A 13,219-nucleotide genomic window follows, 5' to 3' on the forward strand; every position below is an offset into this window, starting at 1 on the left:
TTTTTTTTTTTAAAGATTTTATTTATTTGACAGAGAGAAACACAGCGAGAGAGGGAACACAAGCAGAGGGAGGGGGAGAGGGAGAAGCAGGCTTCCCGCTGAACAGAGAGCCCGATGCGGGGCTCGATCCCAGGACCCTGGGATCATGACCTGAGCCAAAGGCAGACGCTCAATGACTGAGCCACCCAGGCGCCCCTCACTGATAGCATTTTTAAGTTCTGCCAATTCAGCTTTCATTTCTGCCCTTAGAGACTCTATGTTGCCATTAATCGATTTCTCCATTCTAGCTATTGTCTTCACAGTTGTGAGCCTGAATTCCATTTCTGACATCTTGGTTATATCTGTATCCATTTGTAAATCTGTGGCAGAAGTCACAGTCTCTGCATCTTTCCTGTTTTGGGGGTTCCTCCTCCTAGTCATTCTGTTGAGAGGTGGTTGAGGGAGTGTACAGAGTCCAAATTATTGACCACAACCCAAGCAAGATGCATCTGTTTTCTAGGGACCTTAAGGTTGTTGGCCTCTTGTTTTCCCAGCCTGTCTTCTGGGGGAGGGGCCTGCTGCACTGTTACTCAGGCAACCCTGTTTGGGCAGAGTTGCCCTGCCCCCTTTGCGGGGATGGCTCAGTGAAAACAGGTTTTGGGGGGCTTTTGTTCTCTGGCAGCTTTCCCTGGCAGCTTTATGTATCTCTTCTGAGAGTCAGAGCAGAAGAGATCGTTTCCAAACCTCTGCCTCAGAGTAGAGAAATCGCAGTCTGTTCTTCAGCGAGCTCTCCATGCCACACTATCTCCATTTCTGTCTGTTCTGCTACAAACTGCAGCATCCTGGGTTGTGCACCCCTCAGCAGCGCTCCCAGTCCTCACCTCCAGGTCGGGGCGCATCTCTGCCCTTTGTGCTTCTAAAACCGCCAGCTGCTCCCAGTTCACAGGCACACCCTACCACTCCAGTTTCAGCCTGGGGCACTTCCCTAAAGTCCTTTCCCTGCTGATTCCAGTCTGCGAGTCTGTGCCCTGTTCCCAGCATGGGAGGCTATTGCTCACCAGTGGTGCAGTATCCCAATGGTTCGGCTCCCTCCCCCTGCCGTTTATCCTCTGATAGCTGCCCATGGAATCACGGCTCCCCACTTCACACCTCAAAACCAACTGCCTGCAATATTCTGTTTGTAGAGATCCAGATCTATCTTCTTACATCTCAGGCTGATTTTGTGGGTGTTCAGAGTGGTCTGGTAGATACCCAGCTCAATTCAGGGGACCAGTTGGAATAGGGTCCCCTACTCCTCTGCCATCTTTTCACATGCCCCCTAAATGTACATTTTTTTTTTTATCCAAAGAATTCAACTTTCAGGATTTGGTTCAATGGAAATAATTACACAAATGCTTTAAGATGTAATATGAAGATATTTGCCATCCTGGTTGTGATAGCAAAACTGGAGCTTAAATATTTATATCTAAGGGATTCAAACAGAAATTCCTGTTATCTATAAAATAGTTTACTATCCAACTGTTAAAATATACATGACAGACTTGTATGCACTGATTGAGGATAATGTCTACAAAATATACTTTTCTTTGTTAGCTCTTCCAAGGCTTAAAGAAAGTAGAAAAAGGTACAAGGACTTAATATAACAAACACTTATATTCCTACCCGGCAGAATTGACAAGCTTCTTCACATTTACAAACATGACAGTATCCTTTGACAATTATCCCCAGCTCCATTCCCCTCCTTTCCTTATCCAGAGGTATCCACCACCATGAATTTGATGTGTATACTCCTGGCCATTTAAAACATAATATCCATGAATAATATAGAACAGTAGTCTGAAATTTTTTTCTCTAAAGGAAAGAAAAGACATACTTTAGGTTTTGCACTCTCTCTGGTCTTTGTAGCAACTACTCCTCTCTGCTCTTGTCACGGAAACAGCCATAGGCAGCATGTAAAAGAATGGGCTTGGCTATGTTCCAATTAAATTTGTGCATGGACCCAGAAATTTGAAATTTATATAATTTTCATGTGTCATTAAATGTTATCCTTTTACAAATTTTTCCCCAACCATTACAAAATGTAAAAACTACTCTCAGCTTACAGGCCATACAAAAACAGGTGGTGGGTCAGATTTAGTTGTAGTTTGCCAACAATTTCTTATTGAGTATGCCTTTGTGCGTTCCTTTTAAATGGAAAAAAAAATGGTACTATATTGTCTGTGTGTAATAGTCTGTGCTGGTGTTTGACATTCAATTTTATCTTTGTGAGAGATATCTGTGTTTAGATAGATGGATAGATAGATGGATAGACAGATTTAGCTTTCTTTTTTAAAAGATTTTATTTATTTATTTATTTTAGAGAGAGAAAGAGAGATTGAACACGCACAAGCAGGGGGAAGAGCAAAGGGAGAGGGAGAGAGAGAATCCCAAGCAGACTCCCGCTGAGCACAGAGCCCAATATGGGGCTCGATTTCCCCAAACTGTGAACATGACCTGAAGCCAAAATCAAGAGTCAGATGCTTAACCAACTGAGCCACCCAGGCACTCCTCGTTCATTCGTTTTAATTCTTGCTTAGCATTGTATCCTACTCCATTTCCATTTTAATTATCCATTCCACCTACATGTGAACATTTGGGTTTTTTTCCCCCATTTTTCTACTACATCCTTATATCCATCGCCACCTACACATGTGGAGGAATGTCTGTCTGGCACCAGGGTAGAGATGACATTGCTGGGTCACACAGAGTCACCATATCTACTTCCTCAGCTGTGCCACAGCAACTACAGTTCCCATGCACACCAGCAGAGCCCAAGAGAAGGGCCAGCAGCTCTTGTCTTGTAGGTTTTTAAGTTTCTGACCAGCCAGATGAAATGGTACCTCCCTTTGTTCTGTCTTCATTGGCATTTCCCTGATTATTAGCAAGGTGATCATCTTTTTCTATTTATGATGCACACACCTTTTTCTTCTGTGAATTTCCCGTTCCTATCCTTTGCTCATTCTCTTGTTTGGTGATTCATTTTCTTGATTTTTAAGAATTCAACATATATTCTGGGTCTTGATTCTTACCCCCACATATATGTTGCAAATATCATTCCCTGATTTTTGCTTGTCTTTTAACTTTGTTTATGGGGTTATTGTCCAACTGGAATTTATTTATTTATTTTTTTAACATGATGTGCCCAGATATCTTACTTATTTTCAATATGAAAGGCCAGTTGTCCCAACACCAGTTATTCTTGGAGAGTTGTAATTCTACCTCTGCAGTGATTAACTCCTGACATGATCTGGCCCATGCCTGCCTTTCCAGCATCAACTCCTCCAACTGCCTAGGATTGTTAAGCTGCAGACACATTGATTTTCTGTCCCTTGGACATGCTCAGCTTTTGTTGTCTTCTTATTGCATTTACTATTCCCACTGTGACAGTTTTTCACATGGCTGAGCACTATCTGAGATGATCTTGTTTCTTGGTTTGCATGCTTACTGTCTGTCTCCTTCAGAATGTATGTAAATCCCATAGGCGGAGACATTAATTCTCTGCTTCATCTCTGTATTTCCCACTTTTAGGATGGTGCCTGGCACATGTATGCCCTCCATAAGTTTGTAGAATGAGTGACCAAGCTCCCATATAATTTATTCAGAAGTTTGTCTAGGATATTGGTTACTATGATCTCACTTTCTTTTTTTTTTTTTAAGATTTTATTTATTTGACAGAGAGAGACAGCGAGAGAGGGAGCACAAGAAGGGTAAGTGGGAAAGGGAGAAGCAAGCTTCCTGAGCAGGGAGCCTGATGTGGGGCTCGATCCCAGGACCCTGGGATCCTGACCTGAGCCGAAGGCAGACACTTAACGACTGAACTATCCAGGCACCCCATTATGATTTCACTTTCATTTCAAATATGATCTGGGGGCTGCCTGGCTGGCTCAGCGGGTAGAGCATACGACTCTTGATCTCGGGATTGTGAGTTCAAGCCCCTGTTGAGTGTAGAGACTACTTAAAAAAATAAAATCTTAAAAAATAAAATAAAATATGATCTGGGGGAGAAAAACACCCTAAAGATAAAATCAAAAGATTTGTAGGCCAAAGTGGAAAATTTAGATGGGTAGCAGCAATCAAATTGATTTGGCTTGTCCCACATTTCTGGGCTTTGAAGCCACCTCTCTTAAATCGGAAGCTTGGTCTCTGGGCAGTCTGGGTACAAATCCAAGTGGGTGGCAAGCCTACTAACTTTTGGTTCCTTTTTCATGAGAATATTCATTTCAGAGCAGGAATGAGGGAGTGTAGAATATGGTGCACATATGGGCTCCAAGCAGATTTTTCTAATCATTTAGCTTGGTCAAATGGGAGGAATTACAAGAAGTGAAGATAGAGCACCACGGGGGAGAGAAGGGAAGATCCGAAACTGACACAGGTGCAGCAAAACATTCTGGTAGATGGGGGGATTCCTGAAAGCTATTTATAGAGAAGTCCTCGACCTCGTGCTGGAACACAGAAAGCTTTCTTATACCTTCAGTCATCACTTTAAAGTGCAGGGCCTTAGGGATTTTCTTAAAGTTGTTGCAGGAGCTGTCCAGACATTTTTAATCAGGAAAAGGGTAAAAAGAGATCTTTAAACGTTTGTTTGTAATCTTTCCCATAATCAATGTATGCTGTAAAAGTTTCATTTAAATTGAAACTACATATCTGAGAACAGGGATTACTCCTTTGTAAAATTCAAAATAATACAGCTGGTGGCGGGAGAGCTCCTTGTTGGAAAGAAACAAATCCAAGAAAAGAACCTGTGTTGATTTTTATGCCCCAGGAAATCAAACTTCCAAATGTGTGATTCCCGATACCCTAAAACCACTATTAAAAACCATTAAAGAACAGCTCTGTCAGCTTCATACTCTTCATCATCTTAGTGTGAGTTTTCAAGTATTTGAGGAAATATCACAAATTCATTTTTCCATGTAACATTTAAGAAATTGAATTGTAATTGTAAATTATAATGTTATTCCTCCCCCAGTTTTATTGAGATATACTTGCCATACAACACTATAAGTTTAAGGTGTACAGCATCATGATTTGACACACACATACACACACACACACACATATATCATGAAATGATTACAGGAGTAAGTTTAGTAAACATCCATTATTCTCACATACAGATACAAAAAAAAAAAAAAAAGGAACTTTTTTCCCCTGATGGTGAGAACATTTAGGATCTACTCTCTTAACACCTTTCATATATACTACACGGCAGTGATAGCCATAGTCATCATGGTGTACATTCCATCTCCAGGACTTGTTTATCTTATAACTGGAAGTTCGTACCTTTTGACCACCTTCCTCCAATTCCCCCCACCTCTGGTAACCACAAATCTGATCTCTTTGTCTGAGTTTTTGTTCTTGTTGTTGCTATTGTTTTCTCTTAGAGTTCACATATAAGTGAGATTATACAGCATTTGTCTTTCTCTCTTATTTCACTAGTGTAATGCCCTCAAGTTCTGTCCATGTTGTTGCTAATGACAGGGCTTTCTCCTTTTTAATGGTTGAATAATATTTCAATGCATATATATACTACATCTTTATCAATTCATCTGTTGATGGACAGAAATGTGTTATTCTGATTAAATGAATTTTATAAACATATTATCTACATACACAAATATGTGTGTGTGTATGCATGCACTCATGCACACACAGACACACAAAAATAGTTTTCCTGTCTTCATCTAGTAGATCAAATCTAAATGCCTTGCCCTCCACAACATAGGTCTGGGGCCCCACACCTGATGTCCAGGGACAGCATTTCTTTCCATTCAGATAACTTCCTCTCTGTTCCCTATTGAGTCCCATTCCTAGACCTCATATATGATGTTTTTCTTGCAAAATTCCATTCTTCCTTGTTTGCCAACTAATCCAAATCACTTCCTTAAAACCCTGCTTTTTAGCGGAGAGTAGAATGGTGGTTACTAGGGGGTTGGGGGAGGGAGACAAGAATGATAGGGTTTAACAGCACAAACTTGTAATGAGTATTAAATAAGCCATAGAGATCTAATGCACTGTGTAATGAATCTAGTTAATACTACTGCAGTATAATGATGTAATGTGATAAATATTGTTTCAGTGGCAATCATATTACAATATATAAATGTATAAAAGTAACATGCTTTAAGTTTATAAATTTTAACATGTTAAATTTATCAAATATAAATAAATGAGCAAACAAATAAAATAACTGAATGAATACAAATGAACATCACACATTGCATCTAAATAGTGGAATGAAGTAAACCAAGCTATTAAATAAAATATATCTGTCATCAGAAAAAAAACTGTTTTAAAATGTAGGGCCAAAAACTCTTTTCAAATCAAAATTCTTTCATATTTTTGTTTTTAAAAATTCAAACACTACAAAGTAATGAAACTTGCATGAAGAATTATATAAGGCACTAAGTGGAAAGTCATTGGAATCCTACTCCCTGGATCTAGTAGCTGTTAAGTTTGGTAAGCCCATCCAACCCTTCAGAGTTTAAGAGGCTTTTAGCTCATTCCTCTAGTCTAAGACATTTCTTTTCTGGAAATCATGAAAGCTTTATTTTAAATTATTATTTTCATATCACTATTTAAATGTTTGTTTCCATACATACTATGTAGTTTTCCTGATCTGGATGAGAATATACATTTTCTGCTACAATGATTTCCAAATCTATATTGTCTTACCAAGAATAAAGATCATATTCCCAACTTGATTTTTTAACAACCAATAGTGCTTAGCCAGTGTTCTTCAGACATTTGTTTAGTAATAATACAAATGAGTTTTCTATATCATATAATATCATTTGAAATGTTTTTCATATGCCAGTTAACTCAGGTCGTACATAAGGTTTGTTCTGGAAATACAAATGGACTTTTGTTGGTACACTGCAAGTGATTTTTTGGGTAGATGTTCTGTTAATTTATATGATGCAGCTAAGGGAGCAAATATTAATAAATGAAAGACTCATCTCTCCAAAGGGAAATGGTAAGCCACCTCTGGCAGATCAGATTAAAAACATGAAGTAAAACAAAACAAAACTTCCCTACTATGACATGAAAGTCTGAAAAGCAGAGCTGAATACACCTGAATTGTATAGAGACATCACCTTTGACCTCATCTGCTCCAACCCACCCCACTCATCTGCACTGACTAGAACAGTTTTCTCTTTCAATTCACCTGCGCCTGGGACAGACACACAGCTCACATAGGCACACCCATGCACACACACATACACATACACATACACATCAAGCTTCAGCTCTGACCTTTAATGATGCCCTCTCTGAACAGCTGTCCCTGATACACGCTAAGCCCCCCTCCAGACAGAGACAGGAGCCCTTCTTCTGCACACCTAAAACCTTCTTCACTCTCTGCTTGTACAGTACTTGTCTCAGACTACAGCTGCCTGACACTGATGCTCTTGTCCATTGGACTTGAGTATCACATGGTCAGAGAGTATGTCTGTCTTGTTCGCTTTCTATAGCTAGTAAAATGGTGGCCCCATGAACCAAGCCAGGGGCTCGGCATGCATCCTTGGCAATCAGCAATGCTGCACTCTCAAATTCCATTTGCGAGTCAGTTCCTGTTGATTCTTTCTTCTGAAGCCCTCTCAAATCCGTCCATTTTTTCCATACCTGTTGCCACTCCTCTAGTTGTGACCACCATTTCTTTAGCCTCAGTTTCTGCAACAGCCTCCTGACTGGTCTCCCTTCCCCCAGGTCTGCCACTTACAAATTCATTCTGTCCTGAAGCCAGAGTTCTCATACCACCCTTACCTCACCAGTTCATCTCTTCGTTCCCAAGCACAGAGATTTTCTTTGAGCTCCTTGAATTCCTCAGACTTTCTCTCAGCTCTAGATTTTCTCACACCTGGTCTCCAATGTCTTGGCCATTGATACAGCTGGGGAAATGACAAGTCTCAATATAGCTTCTATGTCAGATTAGCAGGCGCACAGCATGCTTCTGTTTAGTGCCCAACAATTTATTTGCTTCAAGAAGTAATGAAAACCTCTCAGCAAGGGAATCTCAGGAAGCAGATTAAATGACATAAATCTCTTCAATATGACCTCAAAGCAATGCTTTTAAATACAGGATATGATTGGGTTTCAGGATGAAGGCTGTATAAACTTGCCTCCCAATAACGCTTGCAAATGTATTTACACTAACTCCTGTCATATGCTTGCATTTTCCTTGGGATCTCATCTCTGTTGCCGGAAGATGTAGTAAAAAGGATCCCAACCATTCATTTAACAAAATGGTTCATTTTGTGGTTAAAAAAAAAAAAAGAATCAGCATTTCCAATGGCACATAAGATCAGCTTTTTAGAATTCAAATCTTCTGTGTCTGCAGCATATTCTCATGGAAGATTAACACTCAGGATGGAATTGTTCTCTGGGAGATCTTAAATCCTATCCCAAATGAGTAGAACCACACCGTAAGATGGGCAGAGGCAAAAATTTATTCCTTTCACAAATAAATTCAGATTTATAAATTTGCACGGTCCCTGCGCACTGCCTGCTAATCACTCCTGTGACTTCACTACTCAGTTCATTCCACCCTGGGACTACTCTTCACACTTCCTCAATCTCCCAACCTTCTCATGCTACCTTCTCATGCTCAGCTGATAACTTCACTTCTTATTTCATGCTGTCCCCTTTGGTCCTCTCATTTTCTCTCTCGAAAACTCCACCGCAACCACTTTTATCAGCAATAACTTCCCGTTGCCAAAGCAAATGTTCCCATTTCCATCCTCACTTCACTCCACCTCACAAGACCTGCTTCACTGGCTTCATGACTTCTTCCACCTCAATGGCCCTCCTTCCCAGTGCTTGTTACACATCCTCCTCAATTCTCCAATATTTCTCCAAATGTTGGGATGCCCCAGGACACAATCTCAACCGTGATCTCTCTCTTCTCATTCTCTTCTCTCTTCTCTTGGCTGTGTTTTGCTTCCCCCTTCTCCCACTATACTCAATCCCCAAGGTGAGGTTCTGAATATCATCCACATACTCATGACTTCCAAATCTCAGTCTCCAAGCCTCTTGCTTGAGCTCCAACTTTACTGATCCACCTTCCCATGTGACCTCACCTGGATGTCTAATAAGAAGCTCAAATTTCACCTGTCTGGATTGGACTCCTAGTATTTTTTTTCCAGGACTTGCTCCTTTTCTATTTTTCCCTGTCTCTGTCCCATTCCTCCATTACTCAGCTCAAAATTCTCTCTTTCTTCCACACCTTTCATCTGATCCGTAATGAAATTCTACCACCTGAAATTCTACCTTAATGAAATTCTACCATTTCAAAGGAACCCAGATCTAACCATTTTTCAACCCTAACTGCTATCGCCCAACCCTAACCCTACTTCTCTGTCAGTCAACAATGGGGATAGTTTTCCATCTAGTTTCCTTGCTTGTCTACAGTCTGTTAAACTGATCCTTGGAAAAATATGATTCAAATTATCTTGTCTGTCTACTCAAAACCACCAGCGGCTGCCCATCATTCCTTGAATAAAATCCAAAGCCTTGACCCTGGCCTTTAAGGTACTTGCCTATATACTTGGCTCTCTGGTCTCATTTTCTGTCACTCTTTCCCTGACTTACTTCAGTCCAGTCCAGTGGCCTCCATCTCCCAAGGACACCCTCATCTCCAGATTTCAACAATGACTTCACTGCAAGCTGGAACACTACCCAACCCTCAATACTGCTTCATTCCCTCCCTCACTTAATTTAGATATTTGCTCAGATAGACCACCTCCTCAATAAAACTCTAACCACATGTAGTAAGCAAAATAAGAGTCCCCCCAGATTTTACATCTTAACCACTCCCAAATCTGTGAATATTTTAGGTGGCATGGCAAAGGGGAATTAAGTTTGCTAATCAGCTGACCTTAAGATAAAGAGATTATCCAGGTGGGACCATTGTCATAACAAGGATTCTTTTTTTTTTAAAATGTTTTATTATTTATCTTTGAGAGAGAGAGAGAGAACGAGCAGGGGGAGGGGCAGAGGGAGAAGCAGGCTTCCTGCTGAGCAGGGAGCCTGATGTGGGACTCGATGCCAGGACCTTGGGATCATGACCTGAGCTGAAGGCAGACACTTAACCAACTGAGCCACCCAGGCACCCATAACAAGGATCCTTTGGAGTGGAAGATGGAGGCAGGAAAGGAGGGCAAGAGACATGGCAGTGGGAGAATGACTCAGCTTGACATTGCTGGTTTTGAAAATGCAGGAGGGCCATGAACCAAGGAATGTGGGCAAATCTCTGGAAACTGGAAAAATCAAGGGAATAGGTTCTTCCCTTAGAGTCTCCAGCAGGACTACAACCGCCAAAACCTTGATTTTAGTTCAGTCAGACCTATTTTCAATTTGGCCTCCAAAACTGTAAGACAATCAGTTTGTGTTGTTTAAAGTCGCTAAATGTGTGGTAATTTGTTACAGCAGCACCAGGAAAATAACACCCACCCAATCTAAAATAAATACATGAGTACACACACACACCACTCATTGTTCCCTTGGCCTTACCTTCCTTTTTCTGTTTGTCACTGGCTATGCACTGTAAACCCCATAAGAGTTAGGTAAGGCCTTGGGCTCTGTTCAGAACTGTTTAGAACAGTATCTGCTTGTAGAAATTATTAACACTCTTCTAGTCACTGAAATTTGATTTTATTGTTTGCTAACAAGAAGCTTTACTTTCAACTCCATTGTTGTCTTAAGATAATGTTTTCATAAGTGAGGTTAAAATTTACTGAAAGGCGCTTTGAGGGGGGAAAAGACATTGTGATTGAATAGCATGTCCCCCAAGGAGCCTGATTGAAAGGATGAAGGACATTCAGTCTTGCCAGACAATATTTGTGGTAGAGAATGGAGTCCAGGTGGATCAGGTTAAGGACTGATTTTTGGTATAAAGTTTTGTTCATATCTTTGTGTCTGCTGACAGAAACACCTTCATTTCCTTGCCATGTATCTGCTCTCTACCATAATGTATGAGGGTTGGGACTATAGTCCCAAAGAACCATTTCAGTGTCCCCAAAATATGTCCTACAAAATATGTCCAGTAGGGATAGAAGAAAAACGAGTTTTAATCACATTTTTCAAAGACAACCACTTTTATTGCATTTCCTCTCTGGTATTCTTTTAAAGGTTGTAGATACAATTTTGTTAAGTGTGGATAAAAAAAGAAGTGTGAAATAAGTTGGCATGGCCTGCTTTGGCCTACCAAATGTGAGGAAAACTGGTAAATGTCAATTCTAGGCAGATGCTTTCACAGACAATGTGCAATTTTCTACCTGCCTTTACAGTTGAGGTGATCTTGAAAGCACACAGCAATAAGGAACCTCCATTGGCCTGCGTCCTTGGGTGACTTGAATAAACAGAGTCTCCTTACCAACTCATATTAAACATACAATGTGAGCAAGCAATACACCCGAGTTATTTGAAACCAGAGATTTGGACTCCTTTGTTACCACAGTAATACCTGGGTATGTTTTGGCCTTAGAAATGTGAAGATAAATAGTGACTACCAATAAATGTTCTCTTACAAACCCAGTGGGTTTCCTTAGTTCATGAATTCTCAGTGCCATTCCTAGGAGAACATGCATTATGAGTCTTACAGAGGTGTGCGGCGGTTAATTTTATGTGTCAACTTGACTGGCTCAAGATTTTTGACTGAACGTTATTTCTGGAGCTGTTTGTTAGGGCATTTCCAGATGAAATTAGCATTTGAATTGGTAGGATCTATACAGTGGTTTGCCCCCACGAGCAGCCCCTTCTTGTAAAAGGCTCTAGAAACTGTTATGGCAGACCATCAAGTCTATATTCCTATCGATTCAGGGACAATCGAAAATGAAAACAGGCAATACTTCTGTATCTTCTTCTTTTTACACATATAATTGTTACTGAAAACATCCTTGGTCTTCAATATTTGGAAACATAAGTACCCATACAAAAATAGTGCATTTTTAAACTACTCCACCATCTATACATAATCTTCACAACCCTTCAGTGAACTCAATAACTTCATTTAGAAATTTTTGCATGTTTATTTTTACCAATATTTTTCCTGATCATAAATAAATACCTGTTCGTGGTTTTGAAAATGAGGTTAAAAAAATGCATTTAAAAAAAGAAGAAGAGGGGCGCCTGGGTGGCTCAGTCGTTAAGCGTCTGCCTTCGGCTCGGGTCATGATCTCAGGGTCCTGGGATCGAGCCCCGCATCAGGCTCCCCGCAGAGCGGGGAGCCTTCTTCTCCCTCTTCCACTCCCCCTGCTTGTGTCCCCTCTCTCGCTGTCTCTCTCTCTGTCAAATAAATAAATAAAATCTTAAAAAATAGAAAGAAGAAGAAAAAATCCAATTTTAATCACATGTCCCAAAGACAGCCTCTCATCCTATATCCCTTCTTGTACTCTTCGACAGGTCTAGATACAATTTTGAATTTTATGTTTTTCACTTAACATTAAACAAAACCATTTCCCATAGTGATTAGGCCATACTTTGCTTGACTACCCATATTGAGGATATTTGAAAACATTACTTTTTTAGTGTTTATGCCTCCTTTCTTCTAAAAAAGGATTGGCTACAGCTTCAGAATTAATGTCTAAAACGTATTTCCCTTTGGGAACGGCAGGAAGAAAGAAGCCACAAGTACCAGAAAATCATGACTGGGAGAGAAGACGTTCTGGATGTTTGAGGACCTGGGCCCAGGGAGAGCAGAGCCATGTGTGTATGTGTAATATACATTTGAGAGATACCCAGTGCTGTGACGTATCGTGCTAAAGACATAAGTTGCGTGAGCGATGGGGGAAGCTGGAGACATCTGGGCAAGTCATAGCGGATAACAACCGAGACACATGTGAAATGGAGCCATAACCTGAGTAGGGGGAGTTGGCTTCATCCCCTACACCTGTGGGGAGATGCTGTGCATAAGGTGGGCTGTGTACCGTCCCTGCATAAACCTATTTCTGTAGTAATGGTGTGTGCCTCTTAATCTCTACACTTCCCGGAAACCAGGGCAGATGCATGCAGAGGCTTTTGCAATATCATATACAAATCTGTGTCCATATGTCAGGTATCAGAGGTAAAGAATAAAACTAAACAAATGTTAATATGTACATACGCTGAGGGTAGTTACGCTGGTTGCGATAACTACAATACATGTTTGAAATGAGGTCTCCTTAGTTTAATGACTACCAATGAGGGGTCCCACGTCTGAATTTCA

The 13,219-nt window shown here is 40.6% G+C and overlaps 2 protein-coding genes across 2 annotated transcripts in view; both read right to left on the bottom strand.

Annotated features, from left to right (window-relative positions):
* The window catches only part of LOC145721354 (ubiquitin carboxyl-terminal hydrolase MINDY-3-like), a 287,265-nt gene that overhangs the window by 122,361 nt on the left and 151,685 nt on the right, over positions 1 to 13,219 (bottom strand). The window lies entirely within an intron of this gene.
* The window catches only part of ITGA8 (integrin subunit alpha 8), an 85,280-nt gene that overhangs the window by 63,717 nt on the left and 8,344 nt on the right, over positions 1 to 13,219 (bottom strand). The gene's annotated exons all lie outside the window — the stretch shown is intronic.

Source organism: Leptonychotes weddellii, chromosome 5, assembly GCF_054177405.1.
Source record: "Leptonychotes weddellii isolate Sample4059 chromosome 5, ASM5417740v2, whole genome shotgun sequence".
In the NCBI taxonomy this organism is placed as follows: Eukaryota; Metazoa; Chordata; class Mammalia; order Carnivora; family Phocidae; genus Leptonychotes; species Leptonychotes weddellii.